The following is a 22,279-nucleotide window of genomic DNA, read 5'->3' on the forward strand; positions in this document are numbered from 1 at the left end:
TTCAAAATATTTGTATTCTGGACCCAGGCTTTCTCGGGAAATCATTCCAAAGGCATGTTTCACAATGTGTGACTCAAACAAATTTTTGGATTACTTGATCCATTTAGCATGAATCTGGAATGGCACTACACATAATGACCGTCGTAGCAGCAATAAGGAGGCGGAGAGGGTGACAGCAGAGACGGCAGCAGTAGCAGCGTCAAAATAGTGCTGAGAACAAAGACAGTGATGTTGCTGACCCAGAACCTGCAGGGTGAGACTTGGCGAACTTTTCCAATGGTTACAAGGGTAGTGGGCGAGCAGAGATGGACTTTGTCTCCTTCCATTCTCCCTTCCCTCCTTCTTACCTTCCTTTCTCCCTTCTTTCCTACTTTTCTTCTTTTTTTTTTACATTTGCCAATGTATCTTTAGTCAGACATGTTTTCTGCCTTGAGACACATATCCTGGAAACTCAGGTTATAGATCAAATAATTAAGCTTCTCCTTCATCAGAATGCAATGTGTTCCTACCCAGCCACCACTGTGAGAATTCACTGTCCCTCCATGGAAAACAGGAAAAAGGCATAATCATCTGCAGTCAAAACAGAGGCTTTCTCCATTCCAGACAAGTGCTCAAAGTTATACATCATAAGCAAATGTCTGAGTGAGCAAGAATATGGACGGTTACATGTCCACCTGATGGTTGTTATGTAGAAGAAGCCAGCAACCGAGCAGTGCATGTTATTGTTTGGAGTACACCCCTCCCCCCACACACACACACATATACATTTGTGTAAATATGCATGTGCAAACCCATGGTGGTTCTGAGCAAACCGATTAGACACACCTTGTCCAACCTGGAAGACAGTGCCCGGACAGGGGGGGGAGGACCTTTTCTCAGGACATCAGCCCTGGGGCAGTGATAGGCACAGATTGCAAGGGGCTTTGAGCACTGGAAATACAGGCTAATGGAGTCTAGCTGGGAGCCTCTGTGGGAACCCTGGGGCCTCCCCTAAGTTACCAGAAAAACAAAGGAGGTTGAGGGTTAGAGATCCTACCAGTATGCAGGTGGGAGGTAAGAGTTGAAGAAATGTGGGCTGGTGAGACCTGGGACATACAACTGACATATCTATTCATCTCACACTTAAGAACCCACAGAAGAGCTGATGTTATCACAGGCCATACTGAGTAACAGATGCGGAATTTGTAGAGCTAAGGACACACCACTATAAGCAATGATGCACAAAGGCTCCAAGAATGATCTTAATAGAGAAGCACACGGTGCAGAACAGCGTGGAAAATACCGTCTCTGTGTAAAAAAATAATAATAAATCTTTAAGTACACACAGTTATGTAGCTACAGGAATTAAAACATTTTCTGGGGGAAAAAACACAAGAAATATTACAGTGCTTAACTTTGGGGGAAAGGATCTAGGGCGCAGAGGTAGAAGGAAGCTTCTGTTTCTCATTGTTGTGCACCTCTGTGGTTTTCAGCTTGAATTTTCTAACCATGTGGGTTTTATTAATTTTAATGCCAACTGAGATTATCTGACTGGTGAGATTATGGGTTATCTTTAATTGATATTTGTATATAAAAATAACATTATATACAAAAGTAAATAATAAATAATTATATAAATAACAAATGCCTACTTAAAATTGAATTGTCCAAGTTACTAACAATTTGCTACATTTAAGACATTATGCAAATATTTAAAATCACCTTTGCATACAAATGCCACTAAATGGAAATAGTAGAATGCATAGGGGGGAGGGGGGAAGCAGAATGTAAAATAACATGTTTGTTAAAAAAAAGTTTTTACATAGAAAAAAATACCTATATAAAAGAAACTCACTAAAATGCTATTTTCTGGTAATGGTGTGACTAATGAAATCACTGTTCTTTATACTTTCTTACATCTGCCTTGAACGTAGTGAACAGGAAGCTGGGAAGCCAGGGTGAGGGAAAAAAGCCCAGAAAGATGCCCAAAGTTTTGATGCAAATGCTAATGTACACACTGTTGCCTCAGCTGCCGAATACCAGACACTGAGCACAAACCCAGCTGTCACTGACTGCTGGACACCACCAGGAGCCTTGCAGTCATGCAGCCCCTGGCCCAGACCTTGCAATCGCTGCAGCAGAGCATCCCTCACACACCCAACCTCCCAGCGATTCTGGGGCAGATACACCTAAGGAATAGAATGAAGGTAAGGCCCAGAGCCCACCTGCAAAGGAATCTGAGAAGCCACGTGTTGCCATGTTCAAGTCCAGCATGAGAGCCCCCTTCATAAGCTCAGGGGAAAATGAGAGCATAGAGAGCCAAAAAAGACCCATATCCACATCAGCAGGGGAGCGCCCTGGTGTTAGCTCCTGAAGCCACAAACTACACCACCCTGGAGGAATTACCGTATTTTTCCGTGTATAAGACAACCCCCACTTTTCCAACCCAAAATTAAGAAATCAATATTTTAAACATTTTGCTGTTTTCCTCTTAAGGCCTTCTTCCCCTTTGGCATCTTAGGGGGTTGTTCTTCCTGTTTTCTCCACTGTCTGATCACACACTCAGTGGGAGGAGGTCCAAATTGTCTCTCTATTTCCATGTTCTTTTGCATAGATTATTACATTCAGTTTGAATTTTGAAGAGTAAGACAATGACTTATTTATCTTTTAATTTTTGACATCTTTATGGGCTCAGAATGCTCCAGGCCCTGTTGCATCTGCGCACTCTCCACTTCCACCTCCAATTGCATTAGCTGATGTCAGTAACAATAAGGCTCGTGACTGGAGGAAGCCTGTTTGACAAAGTATGGGCAGCTACACACCCATGAGGCTCCCTCCTTGGCTGACTTCCATGTATAAGACGCCCCTCGATTTTCAGTCTAATGATTTTAGAAAAAATAGCATTTTATACACAGAAAAATATGGTATTCTGAACTATCTCTCTATGAAGCTCTCACAGGGCTATACATCTAAACTTTGATTCAGACACTTGGCCAAATGTGGTTCATGCGACCCTTTGTTACCAGACTGTGATAAGAAAACTACTACAGACACAGAGAGTGTCTGAATATCACTCCAATATTCAAGATCATGGGGGATGGACTTCTCACTCTGAGCAGTATACAGACCAGTTGAGATGTTTTTGAACTCATGTGTCAAATGTGGCCAGAACCACACAGTGATCATAACACAGTAGGAACACATATTGTTACATGACAGATTGGAAATTAAAAAAAAAATAGGTTGCTTGGTAAGCACAAATATATAGGCCTACTAACTTCTCAATACTTCTGAAATACATTCCTATTCCTTTTAAAAAATTGTGGTAAAAGACACATAACAAAATTCACCATTTTAACCATTTTTAACATACAGTTCAGTAATATTAAATACCTTCATGTTGTGTAGCCATCACCACATCCATCTCTCCGGGTCTGCATTTGGTTCTACACCGTTTTATCTCAGGTGTAGAACCAGCAAAGTCAAGGGACAGAACAATCCCATCACCACACAGATGCCCTGTGCTGCCCTTTTTTAACTGCATCCACTCATCTCCTGCCTCTGCCCCATCCCTAACCCCTGGCAACTATGACTCTGTTCTCCATTTCTATAATGTTGTTATCCCACAAATGTTACATAAATGCTCTGTAGTCATACAGTATATGACCTGTGGGACGGCTTTTTTTTTTCACTCAGCATGTTTCTCTGGAGATCCATCCAAGTTGTTATATTTACGAATAGTTTGGTCCTCTTCATTGCTAAGTGATATTCCATGATATGGATATACCAGCTTGTTGAACAATTCACCTGTTAAAGTATACTGTTGTTTCAAGTTGGTGCTATTACAAATCAGCTCCTATGAACATTCATGTAGAAGTGTTTTCTATGAATGTAAGTTTTCATTTCTCTGGGATAATGCCAGAGAGCCACTGCCAGGTCATGTGGGAACTAAGCAATTTTAGTTGTATAAGAAACTGCCAAACTTCTCCAGAGTGGCCACACCATTTTACATTCCCACCGGCTATGTGTGAATGTGCTGGTCTCCCTACAGTCTCACCACCTTCTGGTGTTGTCACTGGTGTTTTTATGTTAGTAATTCTGCATATCACTGTAGTTTTCTTTGCATTTCTCTAATGACTAGTGAATGTGAGCATCTTTTCATATGCTTAGTTGCCATCTGCAGATCTTCTTCAGTAAATTTGCTCGTATCTTTTGTGCATTTTCATTGGATGTTTTTACTGCTGACTTTTGACAGATCTTTATATATTCCAGATACCAATTCCTTGTCAGATATAAGACTTACAATTATTTTCTGTATTATTTCCCAGACTGTAGCTTGTCTTTTATCCTTTTAACAGGATATTTCACAGCACAGAAAGTCCAGTTTATCATCCTTTGCTTTGTGGATCATGCTTTTAATGTTAATTCTATGAAATCGTTATCAAGCCCTAGATTCTGAAGATTTTATCCTATATTTTTTCTAGTAAGTGTATAGTTTTCTGTTTTACATTTAAGTCCATGATCTACTTTGAGTTCATTTTAATTAGGTGTGAAGTTTAGGCAAATATTCATTTTTGTTGCCTATGGATGTCCACATGGTTCTACCATTTATTAAAAAGGCTATCCTACCTCCATTGAAATTTTTTTGTAAAATAATCAATTAGGCATATTTGCATGGGTGTGCTCCTGAATTCTCTACTTTTTCTATTGATCCATGTCTCTATCTCTCTAACAATACCATACTGTCTTGCTTATGTTAGATATATAGTAAAGGTTAATACGAGTATAGTGATAGATACCGCCTTATTCTCTTTTTTTTAAAGATTGTTTTAGTTGAATTTGGGCTTGTGCTTTTCCCCCAAAAAAAATTTGTAATAAGCTTGTCTATGTCCATAAAAACCTTTGTCAAAATTTTGATTGAAACTTCATTAAACCTAGTCAATTTTTTGAAAATTGACACCTTTACTATGTTGAGTCTTCCAAACCATGAATACAGTACATTTCAATTTGCTTAAGTCTTTTCTGATTTCTTTCATTAACATTTTGTAAATCTCAGAATAAAGATGCTGTACATGCTTTGGTACTTTGGCATTATAATGAATGGTATTATATTTTAATTTTAGCCTCTATATATTCATTGTAGAAATAGAATTAATTTTTTTGAGTGATCTTATATCCTGAGAATTTACTGAACTCATTTATTCGTTGTAGAAGGGTTTTTCTGTTTTTCTTTTTCAATTATACCTTGAGATTTTCTATGTAGACAATCATGTCATCTGCAAAAAAGGAGAAAACTTTGGAGTGCATATTGCATAAAAGTGATGACAGTCGATATCCTTGACTTTGTCCTAAACTTAGGGAAAACATATTTAGTCTTAATGATGAGAGATAGATATTAGGTATAAGTTTTTCTGCAGATATTCTTTATCAAATTGATGTGGTCTCCCTCTATTCCTAACTTGCTAAGAGTTTTTATCATGAATAGGTGTTGAATTTTGCAAAATGCTTTTTCTATGTTAATTAATATGACCATATATTTTTCTTTAACCTGTTCATATGTTGGATTATAATGACTGACTTTTGAATGTTGAACCAGCCTTGCATACCTGGGATAAATCTCACTTGATCATAGTATATATTATTATTATTTTAATAAATGTTTGCTTTTGATTTCTAATATTTTGTTGAGAATTTTTGCATCTCAGTTCATGAGAGATAGTGGAGAATACTTTTAGATTGTGGGGGTTTGTGGGTTGTTGTTTGTATTGTCTTTTTCTATTTTTAGTATAGATGTAATCCTGGCCTCAAAAATTAGCTGGAAAATATTCCCTCTTCACTTTTCAGTTTAAGACTGAGTAAAATTAGTGTTAATTCTGTTTGGCAATGATTTCCAGTGAAGCTATCTAGGCCTAGAAGTTTCTTAATCATGAACCTTTAAATTAAACACTCAACTCATTTAATGGGTATAAAACTATTCAGGTTCTTTACTTCATCTTGTTTGAGTTTTGATAGTGTGATTTCTGGATTTCTGAGAAATTAGTCCATTTCTACTAAGCTGTCAAATGTATGAGTATAAAGTTATCTCTAATATACTCCTACTTGTCAATGACTACAGAATCATAATATCTCCTATTTAATTTCTGATAGTGGGGATTTATATTTTCTTTTATCTTTGTCAATGTTGCTAGTGGTTTATCAATTTTGCTGATTTTTTCTCCAAAACAGCAGTTTTTAATCTTATTGAGTTTCTCTATCGTTTATGTTTTTAATTTTATTTATTTATGCTCTATTTTTATTATTTACTTGCTTTGGACTCATTTTCTACTTCTTTTTTTTTGTTTATTGAGGTAAGAACTTTGATTATTCATTTGTGATCTTTCCTCTTTTCTAATACAAGCATTTGATGCTATAAACTTTCCTGCCAACGCTGCTATAGCTGCATCCCCAATATTTGGTATTGTATTTTCATTTCCACTCAGTTACATGTATATTTTTCCTGTGAAACTTCATATTCAAAACATGGATTATTATGTATTAGTTTCTTTGAACCACGAATTATTTCTAGATTCTTATCTCTTTCCATTATTGTTTTCTAGTTTGATTCCATCATGGTCATAGAACATATTCTAGGAATTCATTCTTTTAAATATGCTGAGGCTTGTTTTACAACCCAGAGTATGATCTATCTTGGTAAATGTTACATGTGCACTTGGAAAAAATGTAGTCTGCAATTGTTGGGTGGAGTGTTCTATAAATGTCAATTAGCTCTTGTTAGTTGGTAAGAGTTCAGTTCTTCTGTATCTTTGCTAATTTTCTGTAATTAGTTTATCAATTAGTGATTTTAGGGTGGTGAAGTCCCAAACTATAATTTTTTGTCTATCTCTCCTTTCAGTTATATCAATTTTTATCTCATATGTTTTGAAGCTATTTTGTTTGCTCCATACACATTTAGGATTGCTATGTCATCCTGGTGGATTGCTTCTTTTATTATGTCATAATGTCACCTCTTGTCTATAGTAATTTTCTTTGCTATGAAGTCTACCTTATCTGATATTAACTTAGCCATTGCTCCTTTTTTAAATTAACGTAAACATGATAAATCTTTTTATTCTTTTTACTTTCAACCTATGTCAATGTGTTTGAAGAGAACTTCTTATAGATCTCATATAGCTGTGTCATGTGCTTTAAAAAATCCACTCTGACAATGTATGTATTTTAATTGTTATAGTTTGACCATTGATGTGTCAGGGCTTAAGTCTGCTATTTTATTATTTTTTTCTGTTTATTTCCTCTGTTGTTCATTCCTCCATTTCTCTTATATTCCTGAGGGTTACTTGAAATATTTTTAGGATTTCCTCTTCATTTATTTACTGAGTTTTACATTTTTTTAGCAATTGCTGTGTGCAATGGAGTTTACATATGCAACATTTCACAACCTACTGATATAAATAGCTTAGCAATCCAAATGGAGTATTGAAATTGAACTTCCTTTAAGACCTTCATACCTTCCCCCCTTTTCCATACAATTGTCCATTATTTCCTCTACATACATTGAGCACCACAAAACAAGCTGTTATGATTTTTGCTTCAACCATCAACTATGATTTAAAAAACTTACAAGAATAAGGATACAATATATTTACCCGTATTTTTTCCATTCCACTGTTCTTTTTTCCTTTCTGGAGTTCTAATTCTTCTTCTTGTTTGAATTTCCTTTCTGCTTAGAGAACTTTTTTTAGTCTTCCTTTAAGGACAGATGTCCTTGTGACAAATACTCTTGGTTTCCCTTTGCCTGAAAATGTCTTTATTTCCTCTTAACTCCTGAGGGATACTTTCACCAGCTAGAGAGTTGTGGCTGACAATTTTTTTTCCTTTCTGCATTTGAAAAATATGCCAAATCGTTCTGGCCTCAATGGTTTCATGAAAAATCCACTGCTATTTGAATTGGTATTCATTCTCCTATAAATATTGAGTAGTTTCTCTCTAGGTGCTTTCAGATTTTTATTTCAGTTTTTTGTTTTTAGAGGTTTGATTATGATGTGTCTTGGCATAGATTTCTTTGGGTTTATTCTAGCTGGGATTCACTCCTCTTTTTTGAATCTGTACGTTTATATTGCTTGCCAATTTTGGAAGTTTACAGCTATTACTTCTTCAAATACTTTTCAAAGTATTCTTTCTCCTCTCCTTCTGGAACTCTGGCGATATGTTAGGTATTTTGCTATTGTCCCACAGGTCCTTGAGCTCTGTTCATTTATTTTCCAGTCCACGTTCCCTCTGTTCCTCAGCTTAAGTAAGTTCCATTGATATGTCCTTAGTCCGCTGATTCTATCTTCTGTCATTTCCACCCTATGGAATCCTTCCAGTGCGGATTTCCAATTTTTTCAAGGGAATTTGTAATTACTTGTTCAATCAATTTTATAATAATTGCTATACATTTTTTTGTCACAAAACTAATATCTGATTCATCTTGGTGTTGGCATTAGTTGTCTTTTCTCATTTATATTGTGATTTTTCTGGTTCTTGCTATGACAAGTGTTTTCAATTATATGGTGGACATTTGGGATCTATGTCAGAAGGCTTGTTTTGTTTTCCTATTTACATCTATATCTATTTCAGCAGTCAGCCGCCCTGCTGCAGTTCAGTATGTGAGTTCTGGCTGACCTCCCTGATTTGCTGACACTCCTGCTAGGTGCAGAATGGCTGCTGCTCCAGGGACTTGGGGCTGTGGAGAGCTGGGCCTGTCCTGGTACTGCTCAGGAAGCTGCTGTGGGCAGCTCGGGCCCACTGCTGCTGGGAGATGGGAGAAGGGGGATGGGTTGGCTAGCAAAGCTGTCATGAGCAGAGTTGGCCACTGTGAAGTCCTGGCAGGCTTTTCCTTTCCCAGTCCTTTGGCCTGGAGAGCAAGCATTCCCTTCTTTCCCTCACTCCCTTTTACTTTTCCTTCCTCTGCCCTCCCTCTTTCCCTTTGCCCCCTATTTCTGCGGGCAGCTCAGGGTTGCAGGGCTCTCCAGCCCCCATCTTGGGTATGTGGGAGAGGAGAAGAAAATCCAGGAAGCTTGCCAAGGTGCTCATCTCTTCCTGAGGCCCCCTTGTGAGTCCTCCTTCTTCCTTCCCACCCTTCAGGGTCTTTTATGATTGTCTATTGAATTAGTTCTAGAGAATCTGAATTAAATTGTATTTAGAGAGAAGGAGCAAGGACAAGTGGAGGCTACTCTATCTTCTCCTGTGATTGGAAGATGCTCAATGCTTTTTAGAAATTGTTTAATTTGTTTTTGAAATCCCATCCTGATTTAAAATGAAAAGATGCAAATAGCTTTTTTTTAAGTGACCCAGAAAACTAGTGGTGAAGGGAGGATTCAGAGTCAGACTGTCTGACTCCAGAGCCCTGCACTTGGGCCTCCCCTCAGCTACCCAGGAGCCCCTCTGGCACCAGCACACCTGGGGCTCTGTTCCCACCAGAGGATGGAGGAAGAGAACCAGAGTGGAGCTGGGTGGCTGAGCAGTTTCCAAGCCTAGCTCCTCCATTTGAGATTCATTCCAAAGGAGCATGAAGCTACATGGCAAACAAACTCAAGCAAACTCTGTTGGTAGATATGTTCTCCACCAAAATACCGAACACAAAATAAAGACAGGACTGGCATGACACCACTAAGATCTCTTATCATGAGGCTGGCACATAGTAGGCCCTCACTAAATATCCCTTGACTATAACCAAAATGAAAGGACCCTTTGAAATACTGCAGGAGCCTTGGCTCAAATGACATTCCACCAGACAGTCCTTCAGAGAACAAACAACCACATCATGACACCCTGTGGAATATTTGAGACACTGCACTCTGCAAATTCTACCAAAGTCCAAATTCAAATGGATGGGAGTGGGGGGGGGGGGGGAGGTAGAGCAGGAAAGGAAACAGCTCCCCAAAGTGCATAATCAACACTTAAAAGTCTAGAATGCTCTTTTATCGTCGGCAGTCTGACCCCAGTGGATAAGCACTCTAAACTAAAAGTGCCCTGCTTCCCAAGCTTGGTGCTTATCTGAATTCCAGAACATTTATATGATTTCCTTTATTTTAAAACTAATTTTAAAATATAATCCAAGCCCTAACCAAGACAGCATGTTCCCAAATAGTATGGAATTTTGTGTAATTTTTCCTTTAGACATAAAATGAATAGGCAGCAAATTTAAAACATCCCCAAATTGTTATAAAATAGAACATCCTGAAAATGTTCAATGATAAAATGACAGCAAGGTCCAAGGGAGCTTCTAGAATTCTCATGATGTAAAAATATTAACAAGCGGTTGTTGTAGACAAAATCTTCATGGCTTGCTAACCACGGATAAGCATACAGACAGGATGGGGGGCGGGGGGCGGGGGGCGGGGGGCGGGGGTAAGAGGTCTGGATCCTCCTAATCGGGAAAACTTTTAATGTTAGACAAACTCATTTCTGCTGGCTATCTTGATAGTCAGAAAGATGATTTTACTTTTATTTTTCGCATAAAAAACTAAAAACTCATCAAATATATAAATGCAAAACATTCCAATTGCCATATTTGAACTCCACAAACTAACCAAAAAATAGCAATGCATACACAAGGAAATCACTATATGCAACAAATATACATTTGTGCACACATTGAACAGTAAATAATTAAATAATTTTTATGACACTGATTTTATCTGAAAGTCATAGCTTTCATATTTCAGATATATATTTTTGTATCAAGTTTCAACAATACAGGGATTGGAGGGCTGGGTGAAAAAGGTGAAGGGATTAAGCAAAAACATACAGACAACAGTATGGTGATTATAAGAGGAAAGGGGGGTGGGAGGAAGGTAGAAGAGGATAGAGGGGAGATAAATGGTGATGGAAGGAGAATTGACTTGGGGTGGTGAACACACAATACAACATACAGATGGTATATTATAGGATTGTACACCTGACACCTATTTAATTTTATATATAACCAATGTCACCCCAATAAATTCAATGAAAAATTCAAGCATGCATACACCTTTCATTATTATAGACATCTTTACTTATTCAAATAGTATCTGACACCAGAAAAATTGGTTTGCTTATTGGAACACACAAAACACTACAGAAAAGAAGAATTAAAAAAAATAATAAGACAAACAGAAAAATCTTATAAGATTTTTAAAATTTCATGAAAAGCGCATCTAGATGATTCTGAAGCTCAGATACAACAGTTCTTCTGCAGACTTTTGTTTATGTATTTTCTTTTAATATTTACACATTTATTTTCCACTCCCTAATTCTATTCTAAACTTGAAATTGAGTTAACAAGTTACTACCTGCCTTTCATACTTGTTTTGTTGCTATTTAATTCCTAAGCTGAATTTCAACTGCAGCTAACTTGAAATTTTAAGAATATTGACTAATCTTTGACCATTTGAATAATGTATATTTTAGTAATTTAAAAAATTGCCATTAAGATCACTAAAAAAAAATCATTAAGCTCTTCAGGATAAAAGCCTTTTCTTGTCCACACACTGTCAATAAACAAAGTGCTAATCGTGTCAGTTTTTTGGCCACTGTCTCAAGAATGCTTCTTACGTACTCAAAGGATTAAATTAAATCTCACCTGCAGACAGGCTTTACAATTCTGCCAAAAACCTAGTTCTCAAAGGAAAATTACTTTCATTATCTTAACTTAAAACCAAAGATTCTGTCCTTTGGAATTTGCAAGAAAATAGCAGCATCAAAGAAAACAATTCACTTCAAGAGCATTTATTCCTCAAGACCCTGCCTAAAAGAATTCTTTAATAGAGAATTCATTTGGAGAAATATTTTCTCAGGGTCATTCTAAGACAGCCATAAAACTGTGTCATTTAAATTACTTCCAGTTGATGTCTTTTCACAGTTTTGACTGTCTTCGTGAGGTTTGCAGAGGCTTTTCATTTAAAAAAAATATTTATTGTCCTTGTTTTGAATTATAATTTTGGCTTATGCTTTCTTGCTTTTCCAAGAGATTATTAATCTTATGAACTAAACATTTAAAACCAATGGAGGGAATAAAAATTAAAAATTTATTTCTCTTGCGTTCAAAAGTGAAATAGTAAAAGAAACTGAATTTGAGAGTAAAAGTATGTATGCATTTTTTTAAATGACAGCACACTAACTAGTATTCAAGAAACTATTTTCCACCATGATGCTAAAAAAAAGAAACTATTTTCCAACTTAAAGTATTCGGTGCTCTTTAATTTAATTTAAGAAATACTTAATAGGATAAAATACTCACATTGCAGAAAATTTCCTCCTAAGAAGAGATAGCATTTCAAATAGGTCCCCCACCGTGTTGTTATAAGAGCCACTGGGGGGAGAATTAGGACCTGGTTCATTTTTAGACTCTTGCATCTACTTCCTAAATAAACAAATCCTGGCTCTTTCTCCTCAAATCAAATACAAACCCAGAGGAAGGCCAGGGAGATGAACTACTAGACTGAAAAATAGAAACGTTATGTCAAAGCACCCTACTTCATAATTTGCAGACAATTTATTTTGTTATTGGTTAGTATCCTTCATGCTAAATGTTCTGTCCCCTACAGCAAATGTTCCATTGCAAAAACATGGTAACATGTGCTGGGAACAGAAACCACCAAAGCAACCATTCTGGTGGCTACAGAATGCCTTTGTGGTAGATTAGAAAAAGGCACATTATTACCGAAGCTCAGAAGGCATGAATTTCACTGTCAATAAAATGTGTAAATAACAATAAAAATTAAATTCTGTTTCCGTTGGAATAAAAACTGTGAAATGGAGATTGAAAGTATATTCTACCACCATCAGGCTATATCTAAAAGAAGGCTCTGTATTAAAGGCAATATTTGCAAATTCACTTTTTATTTTCATCTTGGAAACAACAAGAAGTGTAAATGAAGAATAAGATGGCTTCATTGAGGTACGTGAGCATAACCTGTTGGAGGATCATTCTGTAACTTAATATTCTTTTCTCTTAACTTTTACATTTGATTCTTCAAACAATGTGCTTTATGTATACTTATAAGTCTTGCCCCAGCCAATACCTGCCTTAGTCCAGTCCAGAATGGCCATGACAGGACCTCAAAGATAGGTCTAACCTGTGCCCCAACTCCTTTCACTTCCGATGGCTTTCCTTGGGGACATCTCATCTTCAGTGCCATTCTAACTAAAGCTGTGGTGTGCTGTCAGAGCTTCACAAATGTTATACAGTCATTCTGAGCATACGTAACGTTTTTCTCAAATATTTTGGAAACTACGCATGAAAGGATCTCTGGATATGAAGAGATTGTATGAGGCTAAGGCCGAATCTCTCTCTTCTCAGGATTTTTTGTGACACAATGAGTTATGTTCTTCATTGGGACAAAGGGGTGAGTAGACAGAAAGCCCACAAGAATGTCCTTCAGCAACCTTTGAGAGACTCCAGCATCCAAATGACTTACACAACTAATGCAGGCAGGAGCCCACAGGGATGGACTGTTTCTATCACTCACTGTGTTGTGATGAATCACACATCTGCAATATACTCCCTTATCAAAATACTAAAATTATCCAAAATAGTATATCTTCCAACTTGACTACATATAAGAATTATCTAGGTCAGGGGTCCTCAAACTTTTTAAACAGGGGGCCAGTTCACTGTCTCTCAGACCGTTGGAGGGCTGGACTATAGTTTAAAAAAAACTAGTCGGCTGCTAAGCAACAGGCAGCGGAGGCAAAAACACCCGGCGGGGTAGTTTGAGGACCCCTGATCTAGGTGCCTAATAATGCAGGTCCCTGGGCCCCAGGACCAGAGGTGTTGGCTGGCCCTGGGGGAGGTTTGGTAATCTGCATATTTAACAAGTGCTACAGGTGATTGTGATAGAACAATCCATGAATCAGTTAAAAACAAAACACTGGAACTGAGCATCTATATATATAAAAGGCTAAGTGACCGCCCATACGTCTGGCCGGCCGGCACATATGACGCACACTGGCAACTTAAAATTAATGTTGACTCAAGCATGCTCGATATTTGTCCCCTCTGACACTGGCCTCCCATTTAAATTAATTCGAAGATAGTTTCCTGTGATGCCAGCATTTGCAATGACTATTAATAAATCACAAGGACAAACCCTAGACAGAGTAGGAATATTCCTACCAGAACCCGTTTTCGGACATGGTTAGTTATATGTTGCTTTCTCTTGAGTTCAAAGAGCATGTGACATTAAAGTTGTAAATCCTTCATCATAAGGGAAATTAGTCAAGCATTCTGAAAGTGTTTTTACTCTTAATGTGATATACAGGGAGATATTAGAATAAGTTTAATCAATTGATCAGTCATTGTATCAATGTTGTTTTTATATCATGTTTTTGTTGTTTTTATATCATTTCTTTGTTATTGTTATATCATGTTGTTCTTGTTTATTTATTAATCAATTTATATATTATTTTCATATACATTTTACTAATTTTCTTTCATTGCTGACACTTCTATTATAGAGAAAGGGCGAATAGTGATATTAAAATATTTCTTCTAATTAATTTCCTTTCAATGTGCATGAATCCATGCACTGGGTCACTAGTCTTCTATGAGAAAATAGGGACTGGCCCAAGAAAATCCAATCTCCCTGAATAGCTCTGTAAGTGGGAAGTCACCAGTTACTTATGACAAATCCTATATCCACTGCCAAAACCACTGGAGGTCTGAGATATAACAAAGAGGCTGAGGGCAAAATGAACACCCATAAACAGAACAAAGCCTGGTGGATAGAGCTGTAACATAAATGAAACAGATTTTGTATATTCTCTGCCTCTCCAGTTCCTGGGAAAAGAACTTCATGGAATTTCATATGGGTTGGAAGAAAAGAAGCAGAAAGAGATGATAAACAGCAAGCCTGCAGGCCTATGATTTAAACCCTGAGGCTGGACAAAGGAGCTGAAATGGTTAAAGGGGCCTTTCCTTTTCTTCCTCTCACAGTTTAGCATCCTTCATTCCTTCCAGCAGTACCCATCTGCCTTTGAGAGGTCTGATTACAGCACATGCAGCATTTACAAAATAAAATAACGGCACAGTCTCCGGGTTCATTCGGTTAATGGAAAGGAGTCTGTCTTCTGCAAAGTGTCAAAAATTCAATCTCATCTGCTAGCTCGACACTGAAGAAAACGGAAACCCACTTTTTCCCTCAATTAAATTCCTTAAGCTTTCCCGAGAGGCTCGTCTCGTTCTGAAATCGGATATTTAAAGAAGCAGTCTGCTTTTGTTTATGCACTTTTGTTTCCTATTAAGATCTAGAATGTGTTTTGTTCTTTCTTGTCCAAGGCAGCTTCCCATCTGTAATTTCTGAATCTCATGATCGATGTTTCAAGGTGGCCATCAACACTTCTATCCTTTGACAATGAACTCTGGCCCCCTAATATCAACTAAATGAAAAAGTAGGACTTGAACTCAGGTCTATCCGATTGCAAGCACTATGCTTTCTTTAAAAACAAAAAAAAAGAGTCACCTAGCCACAACTTCAATTTTTATTTTTAATTTTTTAATATGGATGGAACACAGAATGACCAAGAACAGCTCTTCTGTAAGCATTTATTCTGGACTGATAAGACTACATGCTGCTAACATGTCCCTTTGCCCCTCCCACAGATAGGCTCATAAAGATCAAAAGTTATAAGACAGCCCTAACCAGTTTGGCTCGGTGGATAGAGCATTGGCCTGCGGACTCAAGGGTCTCAGGTTCGATTCTGGTCAAGGGCATGTACCTTGGTTGCAGGCACATCCCCAGTAGGGGGTGTGCAGGAGGCAGCTGATCGATGTTTCTAACTCTCAATCCCTCTCCCTTCCTCTCTGTAAAATATCAATAAAATATATTATTTTTTTTAAAGTTACAAAATAGTGCACAGTAAACTATTCTTAGTAAGAATATCAAGGCGTCTTTTTCCCCAATATTGAGCTGATATTTGAATGTCGGGTATCTTCGCAGACCTAGAGAAGCCAGACAAGCTCCCTGCTCCCATAGAGCTTATGTATATTAGGGGGCAGAGTTAGTAAACAAGTCAACAAATGTTCAGAAAGCACTAACTTCAGACAGTGATAAGTACAAAGTCTATGAAAAGAATAAACCAGATCAGGGAATACAGAGTGATGGAGTTGGAACAGAGTCATGTCAGATGGGGCGCTCAAGAAGACTTCTGGGAGGAGGTGACATCTGAACAGAGACATGGATGCTATGAAGAACCTCCTGGGGAGCATGACAGTGCAAAGGCCCTGGGGTACAAAGGAGATGGGGGGGGTTCAGAACATCAAGAAGGCTTCACAAACACGGCTGGCAGACGGCATCCGCCTGGTAACAAAGCTTTCAATCTCCAAAGAGATGTGATTGATACATCTGCAAAAGCAGAGGCAGCCACCCATTCTTTTGTTATTTACTTATTCCCTCATTAATGTAACAGATAATTGTTGAGTCTCTGCTACATGAGGGCTGGCTAGTTAAATGATTTACAGAGATTCGTTCCCTACCACAGGACTCCTAACCTAAGTCAATTCACCTACAGCTTATCAAAACAGCCACCCCAGAGACAAAAGAGGAGCAAATTCTGATGCCTGGAAACCCAAAGGGAACCTCCCGCTGAAATGCAGAGCATGCAGAGGTGAGCTCGGGGTTAGACCGGCAAGCCTCCGGGATCAAGCAGAGTGAGTGGTGCTCAGTCTCAGACCTTCTGGGTGGGATGCAGGGATACATTCGTGAACCTCAAAGAAGCCAGGATTCTATTTTGAGGGGCTCTACTTCAATCAAGGTTGTAAGAGGGAGGAAAGAACCTGCAGCACCAAGATATTTTGTGGTGCAGAAACCCGGCGAGACTCCCAACACTCCAGAGCTGTGTTCTGGATGACAGCACATACAGGCCCGAGAGAAGCAGGAATCTCCCAGGGGCAACGTGAAGCCACTCTTTTAAGGGTCCCAGGCTCTAATTTCTGTGATTGGCATGATAGTAGTTTCCCTAGTCACAGCCATTTAGTCAACAGATACTAGTGGAGCACTGGGCACCCATTAGGTCCCATGAAATCATTTGGTCTGGCCCTACCAAGGCATTAGGGTGAATTAATTAAATGCTTGACCAAACATAGCAGGCTAATTTTTGTAAAATATGTTTTATTGATTTTTTCAGAGAGGAAAGGAGAGGGATAGAGAGGTAGAAACATTGATGAGAGAGAAACATCCATCAGCTGTCTCCTGCACACTCCCTACTGGGTATGTGCCCACAACCTAGGTACATGCCCTTGACCAGAATCGAACCTGGGACCCCCTTTGGTCCGCAGGCCAATGCTCTATCCACTGAGCCAAACCGGTTAGGGCAGCAGGCTAATCTTTAGGTTGATAATTTTGTATGGCCCTCGAATAATCTGATAAATATCCAAATGGTTATTGGCAGCAAAAAGGTTCCCCACCCCTGTATTAGGTACTGCGACATAGCAGTGAACAACATAGCTCCTGTCTCCAGAACCTTTTCATCTAAGGGGAGAAAGCCCAGAAATAAACAGGGAATTACAATCTGGTGTTATAGTGTCAATAAGCATAGGGCTATGGTGGCACCTAAGGAAAGTACCTACCTCATTCTGTAGGGTCAAGAGAGATCCTGGAAAAAGTGACAACTAAGCTGAGAACCAAGGGACAAGTAGGAGTCAGCAAGGTGGGAAATGATGTGGCAGGAGAGGAGGATGTCTCAGTCTGAGGGAAGAACAGTGCAAAGGATCAGAGGCAAAAAGGAGCAAACGTTTGTTCTGGGGTCTGAAGAAGTTCCGAATGGCTGGAGAGAGTTATAGGGGCAGTGGTTGGACTATAGAGAAGTAGCCTAGGGCCTCCTGATGAGACCCGGATGTTAAAGGGTGTTGTGGGGGTGCTCAGGCACCTTTAAGGTTTGAAGCAGGGGATGGCATGACATGACTTGTGTTTGGTGAAGATGGCGCTGGCTGCTGTAGGTGAATATGGGAGGGCAGAGTGAAAGGAGGAAGGGCAGGGAGCCCCCACAGCCATGCAGGCAGGATTATTGTAAAGGGTGCATTTGGCAGTGACTGGACAACTTCACCAGGTGAATGGACAAGGAACAGCAGTTCATCCATGCCAGGAATCCTACTGGGCAATGAAAAGGACCAGACCACTGATACCCACAACCGCGTGGATGAAGTGCAAATGCATATGTCAAGTGAGAGAAGCCAGACCCAAAGTCTACATATGCATGAGTCCACTGATACAATATTCAGCAAAGGGCAAAGATAGGACAGAGCAACAAACCAATGGTTGCCAGAGGTAAGGCCCACTGCAAAGAGGCGCCAGGGCATTTTGCAAGATGATCAAACTGTGGTGTATCCTGATTGCTCTGGTGGTCACATGACTATGTGCATTTTTTTTACAGATTTTTATTTTTAATTTAAAACGCTTTTAGAGAAGTTTTAGGTTCACAGCAAAATTGAGAGGTGGTACAGAGATTTTCCATATGCTATCTGCCCCCACACAGGCATAGCCTCCTCCATTATCAACACCACTCACCAGACTGGGACATTTGTTACAACTGAACCTACATTGATCAGCATAATCACCCAAAGTCCATACTGTACACTACAGCTCACTCTTGGTGTTGTACATTGTATGAGTTTGGACAAATGTGTGTTATCTATCATTACAGTGTCATACAGTTCCCTGCCCTAAATATCCTCTGAGCTCTGCCTATTCATCCTTCTTCCCACACCCACCCCTTGGCAGCCTCTAATCTATTCACTGTCTCCATATTTTCAATGAATGCATTTTTTAATGCATCCCTCTGCTCCTACCAACTTCTGCCCTCTATGCTCTCAGCACCTAGACCTCTTCATGACACACCCTTCAATTAGTCAGGTCATTAACTCCATAATCACAATTGAGGCTCGCCTTTTGTTTTGACTGTCATTTGCCACTGAGAGCAGGGACTCCTTCTCTCTCACCCCCTGCTATTCCAGACTCTAGCACACTGTAGGTCCTCAATACATGTGTTAAATGGATTTCAACAAATTGCTCATTAAAATTATTAGATCTTTAGAAGATGCTCTGGAAAATCTTAATGGTTCTTCTAAATTAGTTGTTATTGGGGGAAGCAAGTGAAAAACTCCTATACAGCTTTTGCAACAAGAAGTAAGTCCCTTCCCCACCCATTTCCCTGATGCCTGCAGCTGAAGAAGTGAAGACAAGACACACCAACCAGGACCTACTTAGAGTTCAGAATGAGAGACTATAAGCTTCATGAGAACTTTGTTCTCCTTGTTCTAGAATGAATGCAATTCATGATTCATAGATACAATAAGAGACCTAGGAATCTTTTCCAAGGCCTCTTGGAACTCAGATAAGTACTAGAATAAAAACATTTACCAACAGATTAAGGTGGTTTCAACATTTCCATTATAAACCCCTATTTTCAGAGACTTACATGATAAGCCAGCTGTAAAACTTAATTCTAAACTGAAACTTGCCAAATAATGGTGAACTATCTTCACAGATTTTTTCCTTTCTTTTGTTTTGTTTTCTTTTCTTTTCTTTTCTTTTCTTTTCTTTTCTTTTCTTTTCATGTCTTTCTTTTTTATTTTTTTGAGAGAGAGAGAGAAAGAGGGAGAGACACCCAACCTGTGGCCATATGTAAGTTACTAAATTGTCAAAAGAGAGAAACTGAAAGACATTGTCAGTGTTTCTTTAAATAATCCTTGTAGAGAGAAAATATCTTTGTTTTCAACCTTAATCTTGAGAACTGGTGATCAGGATGAGACCATTGCACAAGCAGGAGAAATGTTTTCATGGGAAAGTTGACTCAGGCAAAATAGGACAACTTCCATCAACACAGCACACTGGGTAGCCATTTCAAAACAAAACAAAACACAAATTTAACCTGGTCACATTTATTTGTTAGAGTTAGTGTCCCAAGATGTAGGAAGCAGGGACTCCTGCTGTTCTTTAGACACAATAAATGGAGCATAAACTACGCTCTCTTAGGTCCCTTACAGCCCCAGAGAGGAAAGGAGACTTTGAGAAATGTCAGCAATGCATGCACTGTCCATTTTGCTTAAAAGAAAGTGTAAATAACAGTCACACAATCCCAGCAATGTGCCCTGGGCCCAGACTGTAAAATCTCAGCAGGGCTCCAGCCAAGTTCGGAGGCAGCACCATCCTGCCCTATGGATAGTTTAACGATCATTACACACTCGTTTGCTCTGTGCAAAGCCACAGATTGCTCTCAGCAAGAAAAAGAGGAGCTTGAGATGATGTGGCCACGTGGATTCTGTTCTCACTCCACCTCAGGCTTTAAATTAGAGACATTAAATAGAGAGCCAACATTATGGGGAAAGGCTGCACAGTGAAGTGCAAGGTTGGCAAACTAGCCAACCACCTGTTTTGTAAACAAAATTCACTGAAACCCAGCCATATCCATTTGTATACAAATGGCAGAAATGAGGAGTGCAGTGGAGACCATCTGGCCCTTTAAGAAGCTCTCTGATGATCTCTGGTGCGGGGTAGATGAAGACATTAGATCTCTGTGTGACCTTAGGCAGGCTAGCTAATCCCCTGAGCCTCCTCCTCTTCGTCAGCTGTAAAATGGGATCTAAATATAATGATACCTACCCTCTGGGGCACTTGTGGTGGCTACAGGAGTTAATGCCTCTGTAGAAAGCTGGGGGGAATGGGACTTTAAAAGCTGGCACCTCAATTTCATTTGCGGATAAAAATCGCCCTTGCTTCGGGAAATGTGAACTATTACACAGTCCTTTTCATGTGGGAAGGATGAAGGCTGCAGGGGTGGCCTGCAGGGGGCCAGGAGAGCATACAGAGACCTAAATTCCACTTACTCAGGAGGTGTAGGGCGGAGGTGTGAAGGAAGGTAGACAGGTGGACCAGGGAGAGAAGCAGGCAAGAGACAGGGCCGAGCAACTGGGCAAGGTGCTGGAATGAGCAGACATGGGTGAGCCAGGAGCAACTCCACGACGAGGCAGCACAAGCCTGGTGAGGAGTCGGGTATCCCGAGCCTCCCCGTCCTCACATCTGCCCCAGTGTGAGCTGCTCTCCCCCTCAACGTTTCAGGAACGGCTCCTCACCCCGCATGCCTTGTGAGTGGGAAGAGCAGACACGAGGGTCTGGGGCTGTGTTCATGACTGGGTAAGTACAACAACCAGACCCCCTGCAGGAAGGAGGTGTAGAAAAGCTCAATAGAGCAACAGAGGTGGAAAGTCACAACTGAAGGGCATCCTGAGAACAGGCTCTGAGGGATGGCGAGGACCCCTGGGGAGGGGTGGGCATCGGATTGGATGTGAAATAGGATAAACCAGCTGTATTTACTCATCTCAAAGGACAGGTGAGCTCAGCTGGCACCTTAGCGACACACATCAGGAACTCAGCTTAGAAACTGTCACATAAAACACTGTCCTGATCTTTCGTACGGACTTGCCATTATAATTACTGTTGTTATTATTTGCTGGGAGTCAGAAAATATGACTCCCATTGCTTTCCTATCTCAGGGTCTCAGTAAAACCATTTAACCACTTCTGGACCTCAGCTTCTCCTCTGCAAACATGGGAATCACTACAGCTGCCCTGATGACCCCACAGGGTTAGGGAGAGAATCAAATGGCACAGCCTGTGTCCTATGAAAATGGCCAAGCCCCATCCCCATCTAATGTCGCATCATTAAGAAGTAGTTGACTTTTTTGGTAAAACATTAACCAGTCTAACCCCTTAAAACCAACACTTCAGAGATCGTGAAGCAGTTTACATTTGCCCCCTCTTAATTCCAGGCAATAAAACTGGTAACCTCTTTAAAGTGGCACTGGGAGATAACGAAGAGGCAGACAGGCCGGGCCGTTTAAGCTCAGGGTCTCCTCTCCCATAGGCTGAGACCATTTACTCAAAAGTGCACCTTTGAACCATCTGTGAACTCTGCCATCTCTTCCAGTTCCTGCAAAGTTAAACTTTGCTCACACGTTCAATTGCATGGCAGTCATTATATCCACTTGGTTTTCAGATTATGGCCAAACTCTTGGGGAAACAAATGAGAACAATATAAAGCATCCTTTTAATAAAACTGTGTACAATACCTGGGTCCTGACCGAGGGCTATAGACAGGGCTGTTTCTTTAGGGGATGTCAGGTGGTGATTACAGAGAAAGAGCAGGACTGTGCCCACACATGGCCCCAAGGGGTGCATCTGCTCTGAACTAGAATAGGGAAGAGCAAACTCCACTGAGCAGAGGACAGCAAGTTCAAGGGTTTCCAAATGAAAACTCTGGAGAAACTCCACTGCATACCACTA

General features: G+C 39.7%; 1 protein-coding gene across 2 annotated transcripts in view; it reads right to left on the minus strand.

Moving 5' to 3' along the window:
* The window catches only part of ERC2 (ELKS/RAB6-interacting/CAST family member 2), an 869,271-nt gene that overhangs the window by 483,901 nt on the left and 363,091 nt on the right, over window positions 1-22,279 (minus strand). The gene's annotated exons all lie outside the window — the stretch shown is intronic.

The sequence above is a fragment of the Myotis lucifugus genome, unplaced genomic scaffold, assembly GCF_000147115.1.
Source record: "Myotis lucifugus unplaced genomic scaffold, Myoluc2.0 scaffold_83, whole genome shotgun sequence".
Classification (NCBI taxonomy): Eukaryota; Metazoa; Chordata; class Mammalia; order Chiroptera; family Vespertilionidae; genus Myotis; species Myotis lucifugus.